The 18,151-nt window shown below is 38.8% G+C and overlaps 1 protein-coding gene and 1 non-coding gene across 2 annotated transcripts in view; one reads left to right on the top strand and one right to left on the bottom strand.

Moving 5' to 3' along the window:
• Nucleotides 1-18,151, bottom strand: part of IL1RAPL1 (interleukin 1 receptor accessory protein like 1) — a 1,482,206-nt gene that overhangs the window by 1,198,898 nt on the left and 265,157 nt on the right. The gene's annotated exons all lie outside the window — the stretch shown is intronic.
• Nucleotides 8,256-8,362, top strand: LOC111819103 (U6 spliceosomal RNA). Its single transcript, XR_002822886.1, has one exon. It is a non-coding gene; the product is annotated as a U6 spliceosomal RNA (small nuclear RNA).

Raw genomic sequence — 18,151 nt, 5'->3', positions numbered from 1 at the left:
CCTAGCATTCTTTTTTGTTTGTATGTATGTTTTTGTCTCCTGTTCCTCTCTCCTCTCTCCCATATCCATCTTAGCTCCACACATAACAATCTCCCTGCTACATCCTGCCTACCTGCACCGTGAGCTTAACATCACACCACCAAGCAGCACAGGCACGGCCTACTGGAACCTGCCCTGCACTGATTACTGACCCACCCTGGTGTCTGTGGTGGGTGTCACAGACAACCCATCCCAGTAACTCCTCTTCAGCTGGACCTGCCCTGCCATACTGTATCTGAGTGACTGACCCTGCCAATTGGAGAAGGAGGTGAAAAGTATTGTGCCCACAGATGAGCAAACAACAAAGAACACACAGCCTGCCTGCTCAGACATAGCCAACTAAAAAAAAGGATGAAACAAACAAATCTACAACCAATAAATGAGAAAAATAACTACTGAATGCCCCGAGGACAGCAGACAATATCAAAACATTTACAAAAACAGGACAGGATGGCTCCAGTAGGCATCCAAAATAAAAATTGATCTGCTTTTTATTATCACCGTGTGCTGAAAATTCTAAACAATATCAGTTGTTAAAGTACTCCTTCCTGAAAAAAATACCTTTTTGGTCCAAGCTCTAAACGAATGCTGAGGTTCCCATTGAGTTTTCATAATATTTATGTAAGCCTCAAATAAGCACATTTTTATTACTTATCCTTCAATAAACATCACATTTGTACATGGAAGGTAATTTGGAGATTTCCCAGTTACATATTTGACCCTTGACACACACAGACTTAGCATGCTTCTGAACTTGGGTTCATTTCAACGGTAAGTTCCTAATGGTTCTGAGTCGGAGTCATTGAATCTGTCTTTGGGTGCAGCTGGTGTCTCCAAACTCCAGGTATTATATAATCTTTCTTTTAATGGTAGATTTAAGATAAACATGATCTCACTGTGATTGTGAAGATCAAGAAACAGAATTTGAATTATTTCAATGCTAACACTTTATGTGGCTACTTGGAGATTTTGTTTGTGTTAAAAATTATTTGACTGTGGAGACATTTGAAAGCCTCTAGAATTGATCCCAAAGAAACAAAGACATGGATAGTATTGCAATTTCTGGAATTTCTTGTGAAATGAGATTTAAAAAAAAAAAAAAAAAAACTCTGCCAAGCTTATTGTTATATTTAAGACTTCCTAACTATTTGTTAAACTGTTTGTTCATGTGAAAGCAGCTTTTCAAAATTAAAATTAATAAAAAGAGTTCTTCAGTCAAAGTTATTGATGATTTTTCAGAAATTAAGGGTCAAAACTATAAACTGTAATGTCATTAAATACTGTAAAAGACCAATAAGTAGCTATAAGTTTTTTTCCTTATTCAGAAAACATATTGTTGCTTTTTTGTCCTTTTTGTACTGTGATATTTTACTTGTTTAACAACTGATTCATTCATTTATTTTATTGGAATGATCATATATATGATAATTTTGTCTTTTCTGGCCATTATTATTACTTATTGCATTTCATTATTGCTAAAAATAATTCTGTTGTCAAGAGGCAAATGGATATGTGTGTCTTGTCAATGCAAAATAAAAGGATCTGAGACAACTTTAGACCGAGGCCATCAAAAATAATATGTTCATTTGTATGTAATGAGCTACAGATGTAAGAAGAAGAAATCATTTGCTTGATACCACCATCTATACTTGCTGAATCCACTTCCTCACCTCTTTCCCTTTTAAAGCACTGTCGTCAAATTTATGTACCTTCTGCTCCAGGGAACTGGTCTTGCAAAGGTCACTAATGACATCATTTCATTTTATCTCTCCACCTTGATTCCTATAACGCCTCTCTCTTATCCTGAGTTTTCTTATTTCCTTGATAACTCCTTCTCTCGCTCCTCCTGCCCTTTAAATATTGGGCTCCTTGAATTCCTTGATTGATCTCTTCTCACTCCACAAATTATCGGTGTGTCATCTCATGCATTCTGATGGTTTTAGTTACTAATTATTTGCTGAAGTTGTGTAGCCAGCCACATCCCCTGAGCCCACCACAACCCAGATATCTGCATCTAGATGTCTCCCAGGCTCCTTAAATATAGCATGACCAAAACCAAACTGTTCCTCTTGTTCCCTGAATTACTTTTTTCTATATTCTCTAAGCCAGAAAACGTAGAAGCTATTATGAATTGAATTGTGTCCCCCAAAAGATATGCTGAAGTCCTCACCCCTATACTTGTGAATATGACCTTGTTTGGAAATAAGCTCTTCCTTTGAAGATGCTATCAGTTAAGTTAAAGAAGTCATTTCTGAGTAGGGTGGGTCCTAATCCCTTCTGAGTGGTATATTATAAAAGAACAGACATGGAAACAGAATCAAATGAAGAATATGACATGTGAAGATATATCTGCAAGCCAAGGAAAGCCAAGAGACACCTGGGGTTACCAGAAAATGGAAAAGACAAAGAAGGATCTTTGCCTAGAGTAGATAGAGAGAGCATGGCCCTTCTCACACCTGGAGTTTGGACTCCTAGCCTCCAGATCTGTGAGACAATCAATTTCTGTTCTTTAAACCCACTCATTTTGTGGTATTTTGTTATGGCAACTCTAAGACTCTAAGACAGAATTATCCTAGATCATTTTCTCTCATTTCTCTTAATGTACAATTGCTGACCAAATTTTACTGATTCTTTTTCTTTTTTATGCATTCCACACCACCCCCCATCCCCATTGCTACTATATTTGCCTCACTTTTTCTCACTTGAAATGCCAGTGTTTTCTTAATTGGTCTTTCTACCTCAGCCTCAAACTCCTCCAAGGAATTTCCCAATATATTCCCAGGATGATCTTACTAAAGTGCACATACAATTAAATTATGGTGTTGGCGCCCCAACATTTATGGTATAAAATCAGAACTCCTTAGTAAGGCATGCAATCACACTCTGGTCTGATTCTCTCTCTTGCCATAACCTAGGAAAATCCGATACTTTATTTATGTCAAAATATTTGGAGTTCGTTGAATGAGCCTCTATGCTTCCTACTTCTTTGTCTTTACTTCTGTCCATGCCCCTTCCATTGTCTACTCAATGAAAACCACATTATTCTGATGATTAAGTGGCACCTTTGCTTTAAATCCTTTCCTCATTACCACAATTAGAATAATTAAAAATTCCTGCCTTTTTGCCCCTCAAATACCTTACAGAGACATCTGTGACAGTTCCTACCACACTTTGACTCTTCTATATTTTTAAACTGTAAACTTCTAGAGGGCAGCTCCCCTTTCTTAATCATTTGTTCTATCTCCAGCACCTAGCATATTTAGTAGGTAGTTGATAAATGATTCCTGCATAAACAAATAAATCACATTTGGTTCAGTTTTATTTTCTATTTCTAATTTTATTCTTTATTTTCTTGATCTTGGTTACCTCTATAGACCTACTGTGTTTCCTCACACTAATATATGCAAACAAACATACTTTATAGCTGCCTTTATTTAGCAAACATTTTCTAAGCATCTGTAATGTAACAACATACTTTTGTTAGAAACACTGTGTAGTGTGTGTGTATGTGTGCGTGTGTGTATGTGTTGTTGGGCTAAGGGAGAGCATATCAAAAAAACTCATTGCCGTTGAGTCGATTCCGACTCATAGTGACCCTATAGGACAGAATAGAACTGCCCCATAGGGTTTCCAAGGAGTGCCTGGTAGATTTGAACTGCCGACCTTTTGGTTAGCAGCCGTAGCACTTAACCACTGCGCCACCAGGTTTCCGAGAGGAAGGGGGGAACATATAATGTATTAACAACATGGTCACAAATCTATGGTTATTAGCCTTGACCCTGCTCCTACAACCCCCACACGTTTACTTCTGCTGCCGGACCTTATACATTGGCAAACTGGATAACTTCAATGGGGTTGGCAAAATCCCTTTTCAAGGACAAATTTAGTAAGAAGCCAATGACATGAATTTCAGGGCCCCTCCACTAATGTGGGTCTTCCGATGGAAACTTCCAGCATTATACATTCATAGTTTATTGTGTGGAATAGAGCTGAAGTAACTGTGGGCATGCTGAATTCATAATTTTGTTTTCTTTTTATAAAAAACTTGTAAAAGCTTCAGGGACCTAAAAAACTTGGATCAGTCCTCTGCCTCTAATGTTAGTGGCAGCTATTATTTATTGAGCACTTACTAAGTGTCAAGCACTGTTCTATGATTTACAGACATTTAGGTTGATGTATATTGGAATATTCAGGAGTCCATATGAATAGTTAAGAGTTCTCAGTCACTTACCATGTACCAGATGTACTGTGCTAACTGCTATTCATATATCCTTGCAATGACTATCACAGATACCCTGTGAGGGAGATGCTGTCATTGTCTACTTTTTACAGGTGAAGAAAAGGAAACACAGAGATTAAGTAACTTGCCCAAAATCGCAAAGCCAAGATTTGAAAGCAAGCATTCAGACACCAATTCTGTACCCTTAACCATTACCCTACACAGCTTTGGTCATAATTCATTCCATCTGTAGTTTTTGATGTCTGCAAGTCCAACAACAAGAAAATGCCTTTCATTCTTTCAATATGGTATTACACATCACATAGAAATTTCTCTGGGCAAGTAATAGACTGGCTTAAACTTATGCACAATAAGATGTGAATAAGAATTAAGAAGGTAGGAAAATCATTACCAAGAAAATATAAAGAGTGTAGAAAAACATAAAAAGGAAATCTTGGTCAACATAATAATAATAAGGAGTTGTAGTCCTAACTGTTGAAAATGGCTAACTATCAAGGCTAACAAAGGAGCATATCAAAGCCATTGTGAAGCCACAGATAAACTGTCCATTGCAAAATACACAAAACTGATAGATTCTTCCAATTTCAGGTAATGCACTGCTGACACCAGCAGCTAACGTTTAGCAACTAAACCCCACAGTTACGGACTGGCCAGTTATGGACTGGCCAAATATTTTATCATGGAATAAAATATTTTAAACTGTCCTGAATACTATGTATTATATTAATAGCCTCATTTGTATAAATTGCCATGTCCTTGTCTGTTTTTTGGAGCCCTGGTGGCGTAGTGGTTAAGAGCTTGGCACTAACCACAAGGTCAGCAGTTCGAATCCACCAACTGCTCCTTGGAAACCCTATGGGGGCAGTTCTACTCTGTCCTTATAGAGTCGCTGTGAGTCAGAATCAACTGGATGGCAACGGGTTTGGTTTTTCGTTTTGGTTTTTGTCTTTTTTAAAATGTCTATATTTTCTTTGCCAAAATTCTAGTATTGTATGCTTCTTAAATTTAGCTTCATTTCAAATTTTACTTAGAGCTACACTGAAATCCTTATGTGTTCCTGTTCTCTGTTGCAATTCCAAAGGTCATATGCAGCAACTTAGTGGGGCAAAGGTTTCCAAATACCTTCCATTGCCATTTTAAGCAAGTGTTATTAGATAACTATATTCCAAGCCACCTCAGTGTGTCAAATTCATGGAGATAATTTTCTTAAGGTATAATAGAATTTTCATTGAGGTCATTTGTCTTCAATGCATGAGATATGAATTGCTCAGCTGCCCCCAAGATTTTGTCTGAGAAATCAGAGCAAAGGCACGGTCAAACACTGGCTTTCACTATTCCGATCACAGGTACAAAGGGATATGATGACAGTGTCATTTGGGGGTTCCATTTACATAAAGAAAATTTATAATTGATGTGCCACTTTGTGGTCACCAGAGTTAATGGGCCTTTTAAGAACCTCTACTTAATAACAATAAAGTGCCATTTTTACAAGACTTAATGTTGGAAGAATTAATGCACCTCATAGCATGACCTTCAGCTGATCCTTTGATGGCAACTACTGTACCATTTCATGCTCTGAGATTCTCTAGATTTAAAGTTAACATTAGAAAATCAGCATTCTCAGATGTTTTAAAATTGGGATATTAATTGTGGATGGATAGAACAGGGTATTTAGTATGCAGCTAGTATTTTAGTAAAGGAGAAATTTTCACTAAGATTTAGATAATTCATAACCTCCAAATAATTTGCATTGATATCCAGGTACTAGAAATTATTGCTATGCATCGCCATAACTGGTCTGAGAAGCTATGCACTGGTAGAATTTCTTTTTTGCAAAATAAGTATGTGATTAAGGAGTTAATAACCATCTCCTCCCCCAGTCCTCTGACAAAGAAGATACATGCCAAAGCAAGATGCAATGGGATGCTAAATATCCCAGTTCCCTGATCGGGGGTAGATACAACAAAACAAAGTACTGACATGGTTCTCCCTAAATAGCAGGGTGTCAAGACTGTTTCTAGGCAAGTGTGAGTGATTAACTCAAGCCTCCATTACAAAATTGCATAATAGGGTCTAGTAGCCTGTGAAAGTGTTTCTGACATATCAGCATTGCAGGAGACCTGGCAAAGAATTCCCAAGTCATCTTGATTTGTCAAATGGGGTAAACAAACCTCCTTTGACTGACAGATGCAGGAGAAACTATACTTTTCTATACTGGTTGGTAGAGTTCAAATAGAAGAGAAGTGAATACTAGGTTCAACAAAATAAATGAAGCAAATATCCAGGCTTATCTAAACACTTCCTGAAAAAGTATAGTGGTGTATAGGTTTAAGACCCAAAATGAGGCTTTTAAAACTTGAGACCAAATGTGAAGAAAGGGGTCCAATTGTGTAATTATTTGGGAGAATCCTCTTTTATGCATGCAGCTATCCAGGTCCTTCTGGAGAAGCAGACACAAAGAAGGAATTAGACGGGCATAAGATTTATTGGGGGGATACATCTACGAGGGAAAACAGGAGGAAGCCAGAGGAGGCCGGAAGAGCTGGCCTAACTGTGGTGCAGGTCTGAAACTTTGAAGGGGAGGGGAGAGGCAGGGAGGAAAGGAAAGAGGTCTTAAACTATAATAGAGTCTAAGAAAGCTTCAGCAAAGCCAACAGGGAGTCCTTGGGCCAAAGTTGCCATCAGAGAAGTCCTAGATTTTACAGGAATAAGCCTGCCTTAGTACCACTGCTGCACTCAGTCATTGGCCGGGGGCAGCATCTAGGAAGAGTGGTCTCAGCACCACAGCCACGATGGATACAGAGTGAAGCATCTGAAGCCAACAGTCAATTATGCTTCTCACAGTAGGAGATCTGAGAGGTCATTTTCATGACCGCCACAGTGCATTTAGTCACTACACCTTCATGAGGCTAACTCTTTAATAAAACACTGAGCTTCAGCTGGGTAAACAAACAGGGGTGATTATACTTCAAAACTGTAAAAATCAAATACTTTTATCTTACAGATAAATGAAAATTACTGTAGAAAATTCAGCCAGAATAAACAAAAGATTTTAATTGACCATAAAAATGGAAAACCATCCTAACTAATCAGTTCTTTCAAATCTGTTCCCTGTTTGCTAACACTAACTACCTTTAGTACACATAAACACATATTACTTTTAGATCTTAGTCCAACAAGACAATAGTAGCATCAGTTGAATAACTCCAGTAAAGCACATCAGTGAGACTGATCAGATAATCAAAACAAAGATTCATGGGACAGAGGATGAAGGAAAATAGAAATTTATGGATCTAATGTGTGGAAGATAAGATGTGCAGGTCACTACGCTATCATTTTTACAAAGAGAGACGAAGATGAGCAAAAAAGTCATCTATGTACTAACCTAAGAATGGAACTCGAATTTGCCCTGATATTACTGGGCTAAAGAGAGACATTGGGTAAAGCAAGTAGTCAAAGGGCTGGATTGTGATGGTGACATCTGTATATATTGGTAGGAACCTGACTAGATGGGATTTTTACATGGGAAACAGCTGATCTGAGACTGATTCTCTTTCCTGGGTACACAGAAAGTAGCTCTCACATTCCTAATAGGAGCTAATTGACTTGCATTGGTGTTGATATTGATAGCTTAGGGTTTTCAAATAAACCCATTCACATGTTTTGATACCTTATGCCATTCTATGTATTCTCTATGATATCCAGAAACCTTGGTCAATTGATTAAGGGGCCTCTCTAATGTAATTGTGGTAATCATATGCTGTGTGGAAGATGGAGAAGGAAGAGTGCAGTGCAGTGAATTACTTAATATGGCCCTTCTAGCCATAGTCTTTGTGACTCCCACACATGATTGGGGGGCACTATGCAAATAAGGTGTTTGTGGCCCACCAAAGAGATTGGATAACCTAACAAGGGTGTTGGTCAGCCTTGCCATTTCACTAGGCTTAAAATGAGCTCATCCAAGAGTCGAAGTGGGGTGCTCGCTTTGGCAGCACATATACTAAAATTGGAATGATACAAAGTAGACTAACATGGCCCCTGCGCAAGGATGACACGCAAATTCATGAAGCGTTCCATATTTTTTACCGGAGGCAGAATACAAGAAGATTAATACACAGAACTCTTCAAGATATTAGGAAGGAAATCAATCAAAATGAAGAACAAGCAAAAGAGAAAATTAAAAAGATTAGAGAAGAGCATAATGACAAATTTAACAGGCTGCAAGAATCCATAGGCATACAGCAATCAGAAATCCAGAAGATCAACAATAAAATTTCAGAATTAGACAACTCAATAAAAAGTCCTGGGAGCATAATCGAGGCAATGGAAGTCAGAATTAGTGAGATTGAAGATAAAGCACTTGACACCAACTTATTTGAGGAAAAATCAGATAAAAGGATTAAAAAAATGAAGAAACTCTAAGAATTATGTGGGATTCTATCCAGAGGAATAACCTACGAGTGATTGGAGTACCAGAACAGGGAGGATAACAGAAAATACAGAGAGAATGGTTGAAGATTTGTTGGCAGAAAATTTCATTGATAACCATGAAAAAATGAGAAGCTATCTATCCAAGATGCTCATCGAACTCCACATAAGGTAAATCCCAAAAGACAGTCACCAAGACATATTGTAATCAAACCAAAGATAAAGAGAAAACTTTAAGAGCAGTTAGGGATAAACAAAAAGTCATCTACAAAGGAGAGTCAATAAGAATAAGCTCAGACTACTCAGCAGAAACCATGCAGGCAAGAAGGCAATGGGATGACATATATAAAGACTCGAAGGAAAAAAACTGCCAGCCAAGAATTATATGTCCAGCAAAACTGTCTCTCAAATATGATGGTGAAATTAGGGCATTTCAAGATAAACAGAAGTTCAGGGAATTTGCAAAAACCAGAGTTGAAGGGGGGACCTCACTACCATCAAGAAAGAAGATCCAGGAGTGGAGTGCATTATTTGGACCTGAGGTCCCTGCCCTGAGAACGTCCTAGACCCAGGAGACAGAGAGCTGGAACACCAGAGATGGCATGAAATGGTGTGAAGCAGCAGCTTAGAAATTGCGGCAGCAGAACCAGGAGACTATGGAGAGATGGCACAGTGGGCTTCTTGGCCCACGGAGCAAGGTGGCTATAGTGGGTGTGCCAACCTATGGAATAGCTGAGAGCCTTTGGGCAGGAGGCTTCCTGGTGGAATGGGGTGCCTCTGGGCACTTATTGGCGGGGCTAGAGAGCTTTGTAACGCTTGCTGCAGCAGGACAGAGGTCAGGCAAGAGCAGGGCCAAAGGCTGAGGGCCAAGACAGGAGCTTGTACCCAGGGGGCCAAGAGGATCCTGTCCTCCGGGAGCCAAGAGGGGCCCTGCACAGCTGAGAAGAGCTGAAAGAGCTGTCTTGCACTGAAGAACTGAGCCTTTGCCTACATGCTTCCTGATCCTGATCCCAAGCTGTAGCCTGCTGATCCTGATCCTGAGTTGCAACCTGTTACTTCCGTAATATACCCCGTAATAATGAGTATTATCTTTGAGTTCTGTGTGGCCATTGCAATGAATTTTCAAACCCAGCAGAGAAGTAGAGAGTGCCGTGAGAAGGACAGTTGGTACCAGAACTGGTAAAAAGTTTGGAGGGAGGAGGTATGTCTGACCTCCATCTTATAAGAATCAGCCTTAGGCTGATGATCTTGATATTCTCTCTTTTCCCTTTTAAAGTTAGAGTAGGTCAGATGCCTCTGCACCATTTTTACAGAGAGATTTGAAGAGAAAGACTTGAGGATGCCGTCCTTGAAGGTTGGACTAGTATGGCCACAAGCAAAGGAATGCTAGCAGCCACCAGAAGCTGGAAGAGGCAAGGAGAGATTCTCCCCTAGGACCTCAGGAGAAAGCATGGCCCTGAAAAACAACCTTGATTTGGGCCCTGTTACTGATTTTGGACTTTTGGCCTCCAGAACTACAAGAAAATAAATTTCTGTTGCTTTAAGCCACCAAGTTTATTAAATTTGTTACAGCTGAAGGAAACTAGTAGGCATGGAAAAAGCTATCCTTCCCTTACGCCCTATTTTTCATCCTGAAAATAACACAGGCTAATCTCAACAACAACAACACAAAAAGCAGATGGCAGAGTCAGTGGCATATCTAGGGTACTGTACTGGCCCTGGGCATGAGGCACCACTGAGAAGTTTCTATTAACCTGGTACAGCCCAACGTCCCTACTCAAGCACGGTAACATGTTAATTAAAAGATTAATGAGCTTGTCTTATATTTTTGAACTGATATTATGGTAAAGTTATCTAAAAGAAGGTTGCCAGACTGGGACACAATTTCAGTGCTTGCACAGGTGCCATTTTCTGTAGGCATGCTGCTGGCCATACCGGGTTAATAGAAACTGCTCAGTGGCGCCAGGCGCCTAGGACCAGTGCAATACCCACCATACCCTAGTTACTCTTCTGGCAGAGTTCACTTGGAAAAACCATTACGGTAGTGGAACACTCTAAGTATTCAATTGTTGCAATCTCTAGTAACTTGAAATAGACGACTATATTTTTGGTAAACATTTTATTGAAGTAAATCATATATACAGAAAAGTGCAAAAATCATAGTTATAGAGCTCAATGAATTTTCAAAAAGTAAACACAACTGTATTAGCAGCAGCAGGAGCAAGCCTCATCCCTTCTTCCAGTCACATACCCCCAAAGGTTACCACTATCTTGACTTGTAATGCAACTTGTAAGGATTCATACTGCCTATTTTTGGTAATTTATCTAAATGGAATCAGGCAGTACATATTCTTTTGGATCTCTCTGCTTTTGAATGACATTTATATTTGTGGCATTCTCCTATGTTGTTGCTTGTAGTTGTAGACTATTATCTTGGCTGCATAAGATTACACTGTATGATTATACTACAATATATTTATCAATTGATCAGTATTTAGATTGTATATTATTTCCACTATTTAGCTATTATAAATAACGTTGCTATGAACATTCTTGGCAAACGTGAGTACCTATTATTTTTGAGTGAACATTTCCTGGGGTGAAAATGCTGGATCATACAGTATATATATTTAAAAAGAGGATTTTTTTTTATTGTGGTAAATATATAGGTAACAAAACATTTCGTATTTCAACAATCTTCACATGTACACTAAAAAAAATTGACATCGAATCAATTCCAACTCATAGTGACATACAGGATGCAGTAGAACTGCCACATAGGTTTTCCTGGTGGATTCGAACTGCCAGTCTTTTGATTAGCAGCCAAACTCTTAACCACTATACTACCAGGGCTTCATATACATTTTAGTGACATTAAGTATGTTTATCATGTTGTTCAACCATCACCATTCCAAAATTTTTCCATCATAAGTGTTATTAAAACAGAATATTTTATTAAAATAAAGGTATAATTTCAAAATCACCCCCACATGATTATGCAATTATCTTTATATTATTAAAGCTTAAAATTATAGGTTAATTTTGAACAACTTAAGTCCTTTGATTAGAAATTCTTAAAGAAATTGGCTAAATCCTGAATTCAGAGCCTTATATTTATGTTTATTAAAATTCAAAGGTCACCTTCATGTATAAAATATGTATTTTTTAATCAGAATAAAAAATGAAGCTCAAACTAGCTACCTTGCACTTTTGAAGTTCCTCTTTCGTATGATTTTTCTAGGAGGAAAAACATCAGATACACAAAAGTCCTGAGTAAAGGTGACATGTCATCCCTAGAGGAGTGTCAAAGGCATTTTGATAATCTTGCAGCTTTTTCTTTCATATAATCCAGAAGGATGTAACACTATGGTGAGTGAAGTGCGTGTTCTCAGACTTGAATAGGTGCAAAAAGATGAAAATATAATTAATCCAATTGTGTTTCTTTGAGACGCTTCCAACACTTCCAACCAGCAGAACAATGGTGATTTTTTTCCCATTTCAGCAAAAATAGATTCCTTTTTAAACATTCTGCTTTGAATACAGTTTTCTTGGAATTGTCGTCTTTCCCTTGTCCTTAGGACAGTAAAGCTCCAAGCTCTATATAGGCTTGTATAAAAGACTTTATAAAACACAAAATATTAAAGTTTACAGAGAAAAGTGCTAGTTTTAGTCTATAATACTATCAGCTTGGTGCTGAAAAGAATCAGAAGTCTAAAGGTTTACAGACTTAGAATGAAAGCGCATACAACACCTAACCAAAAAAAAAAAAAAAAACCTGTTGCTGTCCAGTCAATTCAGACTCATGTCAACCCGTTTAGGTCATGTTAACAGAACCATTTGACCGCTAACTTTGCATCTGAAAGTGCAATACTTGAGGAAATGTGACTATTTTAATGGCAGGTTTATGTCAGCGTTATAAAAATGAGATCTGATGCAATGAAAAAGAGTTTCTTTTCCTAATAGTCCTTCTCCTTCTAATTATGCCAGATTTAGTTGAAATATCTGTCTTCATCCTAAACCTTACTTCTCACTTAGCAGTGAGTCAGAACTAATTTGTAAAGGTCAAACCAAAGTCTGGAAACATCCTAAGAACCTATGACTATGCACCAATATTGCTGAGTAGTTAAGGAGTACACAACTTTTGGCTAGGCACAGTAGACTTTTTAATAAAAAAGTTCAGTAAGGAAAAATAAAATAAGATAGATGGATTTATTAAATATAGAAAACCCAATTACAAACAAAGAAGCTATTGATTGCTTTCTCTGCTGTAAAAGTACACAGTTGAGAAGAGATTCCACAGTAAATATTTCTCTAGTATTTAAAATGTATGAGAAATCATTCTGTCAATCGACATTTCTTAAGCAGGGCATTGGGAATATATTAGTGAATAAAACAGACAAAAATCATTTCTCCCCTCACGAAACTTACAATTTAAGTAAAGGGAGACAGACAATAAAAATGAAATAAAATATATATTGTATGTCAGTGGTGATAAGAGCTAAGGGATAAGTTGCAATTTTAAATAGGTGGCCAGGGAAGGCATCACAGAGTGATGGCATATGAGCAAAGACCTGAAGGAGGTAAGAGGATAAGCCACAGGGCTAGCTGGGGGAAGAGCATCCCAGGCAAAGGGAACAGCTAGTGCAAGGCACTGATAAGGGAGGGAACGTGTCTGCTGTAACAGAGGAGCTTTGATGAGTCCAGAGTCCTGAAATAGAGCAAGCAAGGGAGAGAATAGTAGGAGTTGAGGTCTAAAATATAATGGGGAACCAGATGATTTAGAGCCTTGTGAGCCATTGTAGGGACTTGAGATGTTATTCTGATAGAGTTGAGAGATCATTATCAGTAGAGGTTGAAGAGAGGTGGAGACCACACAATTTGTGTTTTAACAAATCATACTGACTGTTGTGTTGAGAAAAAAAAAAGAAAAACAAACTCGAGGAAAGCAAAGGTGAAAGCTGAGAAAAACTACTGAAATGAAACAAGTGAGAAACAAGAGAGCTTGGACCATGATGCAACAGCAGGTATGGTAAAAAGTGGTCAAATTGTGGATCTATTTTCAAGGCAGAGTTGATAGAATTTTCTGATGAACTGGACTCTATGGGAAAGAAAAGTCAAGAGAAGTCCGGGGTTTTGGCCTGAGCACCTAGAAGGATAGAGTGACCACTGAGGGAGACTGAGAAGGGTAGGTTTGGGAGGAAAGGTAAGGAGTTTGGTATGGAGCTGGCTAAGTGTGATGGTCTATTCAGACCAAAAGTAAAGATGTCAATAAGATAGATGCATATATAAACCTGGAGTGAAGGGGCAAGGTCCAGGGTAATGATGTAAATTTGGGAATAGTCAGCATATACACGGTATTTAAAGTCATGACAACGGAAGAGAAGCCCAAGGCAATGAATATACACAGACAACAAGCCCAAAGACTGAGCCCTAGAGTCCTCCAAAGCTTTGTAACATACAGCTTTTCTGCATCTAATGACAAGAAGCATTCTGGAGAAGGTCTCGAAGGGATTCTGGATAAGTGAACCCTTAAAATAAAATATTGCAGTGTAAATTAATTCAATGAGTGGTGATTTTAACCAGATGCTTTCTAAAATTCCTTCCAATGCTGTATGATTTTTATGACTAAAAATGAAATCTATCTTTATCCTCATAAAATGCTAATATATTAATATCTGATATAAGTATGCATTAGAAATCTCCTGATTTACTTATACCTCATATATAAGGATCAATCCTGGATTCTTCAAATAAGATCTTACAGTAAAAAAAAATTGCTGTTTAGATTTGAAATTCAAACATTCCTGTGGATGTTCCAACATATTGCCATTAGATTCATGAGTATCAGTGATTTAAATACAAAATTGATATTAATTAGACTAAAAGTACCTTGGGTACTCTTGGTTAAATTCTGAGTTGATCAGATGTAGAGAAACAGAATATTCTACCTTTAATCACATATGGCTGAATAGTTTTAAGTTATCTGAGGAGAGCTTTTGCAAGATTGATGATTTTGATAAACATATTTTCTGCACATAAAATTAAAGTCATGTATGTCAAAAGATAATATTAAAAAGTGAGAATTTCAGGGACTTCCAGCAAAATGGCGCTCTAGGCAGAAGCACTACGCTGTCCCTCCACAGCAAAGATTCAAAAAACTAAGCCAAACAGAGAAAACAACAATCCTGAAACCCTAAAACATCAAATGAAGAGATAAAGAACTCAGCCAAGCACCAAATGGAGTGAGAAAACTGACAGAGAACGGAGAGCGAGGAGAGACTCATACAGAGGTCCCCTATCAGCTAACGCAGCGCGGACTCACCATCTTGGACTCCTATCAGAGACCAGCAAACAAGGTACGAGAAAGCAGCTTCACAGAGCTTGCAGCGGGAGACAAAACAATCAGTAATTTGCGATATACGCTTTCCCAACCCCCACCCTTCTTCACCCCCACTCAGACTCCTCTGCTTCCCGCGGCCACAATCTCTTGTCTGGGAAGCACCGGCTCCTTGGATTCCACCCACCTGAACGGGCCGGCCCTCTGAGCTCCATTTGTTGGCTCCTGGTGTTGCTTTTTTTCTGCTTCTTTTGATTTCTTCCTTACCTCTCACCACCTCCCCCTCCTTTCACTCAAATACCTGGCTCCATGCACCATCTTTGCTTCTTCCTGAGGGGCTGAAGAGCTCTGGTAATTTGTGATAAATGCTTTCCCACACCCTACACTTCGTCACCCACACTCGGCCCCCTCTGCTTCCCGTGGACACAGTCTCTTGTACAGGAAGCACCAGTTGCTTGGATTCCACCAGCCCACACTAGCTGGCTCTCTGAGTGCCATTTGTTGGCTGCTGGTGTTGCTATTTTTCCAATTCTTTTGATTTCTTCCTTATCTCTCACAAACTCACCCTCCTTTCGCTCAAATACCTGGCTCCGTGTGCCATCTTTGCTTCTTCCTGAAGGGCTGTGGAGCTCCGTTCGAGTGTGGAGCTGCTTCCCGGTCTGGACTGCTGTGCTGGTGGGATCCCAGAGCTTTTGTTCGTTTGTTTGTTTTGAATTGTTGGTTTGTTTCCTTTTCCTTTTCTTGAGTTGGGAGCCCGTTCTGTCCAGGCGGTCCTTCGTGGCTTGGAACCTATGCCCTCCGCTTGCACAGACTTGCAGAGGGATCCCTGAGGGCATTTATTTTTTTGTTGTTTTCTTTTCTGTTTTTTGGGGGCTTTTCTTGTTCTTTTTTTTTATTTGTTTTGTTTCCTTTTCCCTCTTTTTCCCTTTTTGTCTTTCTTCATTGCTCAGTTTCTCATCTCTCTATATCTTCCTTCTCTTTCTGTTCCCTGAATACCTGGCGTTGTATACCTCAACACCTTCTAGCCAGGCCGTACTGCAACACCTGAGAACAACTTCCCCAGACCTCATAGCCGCACCGGTGTGATCCCTGGGAACTTTGCAGTTCTTTTCCCTTTCCGATTTTTATTTATTCATTCTTTTCTTTTCTTCTGTTTTCTTCCTCTTCCCCTTTTTGTTTTTCTCCATTTCATAGTCTCTCATTTCTCCACTCCAACGGCAAGCTCCCCTAGCATTCTTTTTTGTTTGTTTGTATGTTTTTGGCTCCTATTCCTCTCTCCTCTCTCCCATATCCATTTGGCTCCACACATAACAATCTCCCTGCTACATTCTGCCTACCTGCACCGTGCACTTAACATCACACCACCAAGCAGCACAGGCACGGCCTACTGGAACCCGCTCTGCACTGATTACCGACCCACCCTGGTGTCTGTGGTGGGTGCCACAGACAACCCATCCCAGTAACTCCTCTTCAGCTGGACCTGCCCTGCTGTACCATATCTGAGTGACTGACCCTGCCAATTGGAGAAGGAGGCAAAAAGTATTGCGCCCACAGACGAGCAAACAACAAGGAAACACTCAGCCCACCTAATAAGACATAGCCAAATTTTTAAAAAAAGGATGAAACAAACAAATCTACAATCAATAAATGAGAAAAATAACTACTGAATGCCCCGAGGACAGCAGACAATATCAAAACATTTACAAAAACAGGACAGGATGGTTCCAGTAGGCATCCAAAATAAAACACCAGATGACTTTCTAGTGGAAGAAAAGGCACTAGAACTACCTGATAGGGAATTCAAACCTCTAATACTCAGAATTCTCCAAGAACTGAAGCAAAAAGCAGACAAAAATGAGGAAAAAATAGGCAAATTCATGTAAAATACAGACAAAAATTGGAAGAATTCAGGTAAATAATGCAGGAAAAAATGCCAAAATAAATTCATAACTAGAAATTATACAAAGACAACAATTTGAAATCCAAAAGATGAACAACAAGATTTCAGAAATGGACAGTGTCATAGAAGAGCTGAGAAGCAGATATGAAACGGTGGATGACAGAATCAGTGGAACTGAAGACAAACACTTGGATACAACTCTGTTTGAGGAGAACTCAGAAAAAAGAACAAAGAAAAATGAAGAGACCCTGAGAGTTATGTGGGATACAGTCAAAAGCAAAAATTTTCGAGTGATTGGAATTCCAGAACAGGGGGAGAAAACAGAAAACACAGAGAGGATCATTGAAGAACTGCTGACAGAAAACTTCCACAATATCATGAAAGATAAAAAGCTGGCCATCCAAGAAGCTCAACGAACCCCATATAGGATAGATCCCAAAAGAAAATCACCAAGTCATATCATAATCACACTTGCCAAAACCAAAGGCAAACAAAGAATCCTGAGAGCACCTCGTGAAAAACAAGAAGTCTCATACAGAGGAGAAACAGTGAGACTAAGATCAGATTATTCGGCAGAAACCATGCAGGCAAGAAGGCAAAGGGATGACATATATAAAATCTTGAAAGAAAAACATTGCCAGCCAAGAATAATATATCTGCAAAACTCTCATTCAAATATGATGGTGAAATTAGGTCATTTCCTGATAAACAGAAATTAAGGGAATATGTAAAAGTAAAACCAAACTTACAAGAATTATTAAAGGGAATTCTTTGATCTGAGAACAACCAACTTCATCTCACAGACAGAGTCTAGGACGCAGGATCGTACCAGCCAGATACCAATCTAGGAAATGAACTCGCAAGGACTATCCAAAAACAAAAGAAATACAACAAGTAATCAGAGCAGTTAATCAGTAAATGACAACAACATTAAAACAATAAAAGAGGGAATAAACAGCACAGGTCTAAAACCTTCTAATGGAGAGGAAGGCAAGGCGATACCAAGTAAGGGTAGACTGCTTCAAACTTAGAAAGATAAGGGTAAAATTCATGGTAACCGCAAAGAAAGTTAACAAACATACTCATTAAAAAAGTCAAAAAACATAAAGTCTCAGCAAAAACAAAACCTACAAAAACAAAAGAAATGGAAAAAAAATCCACAAACAAAAGTAACTCAGCACAAGAGAGTAAGAAGAACAAAGAAAAC

Source organism: Trichechus manatus, unplaced genomic scaffold (genome assembly GCF_000243295.1).
Source record: "Trichechus manatus latirostris isolate Lorelei unplaced genomic scaffold, TriManLat1.0 scaffold00269, whole genome shotgun sequence".
NCBI classification, from domain to species: domain Eukaryota; kingdom Metazoa; phylum Chordata; class Mammalia; order Sirenia; family Trichechidae; genus Trichechus; species Trichechus manatus.
The sequence above is the reverse complement of the archived record's forward strand: the minus strand, read 5'-3'. Positions and strand labels throughout refer to the sequence as shown.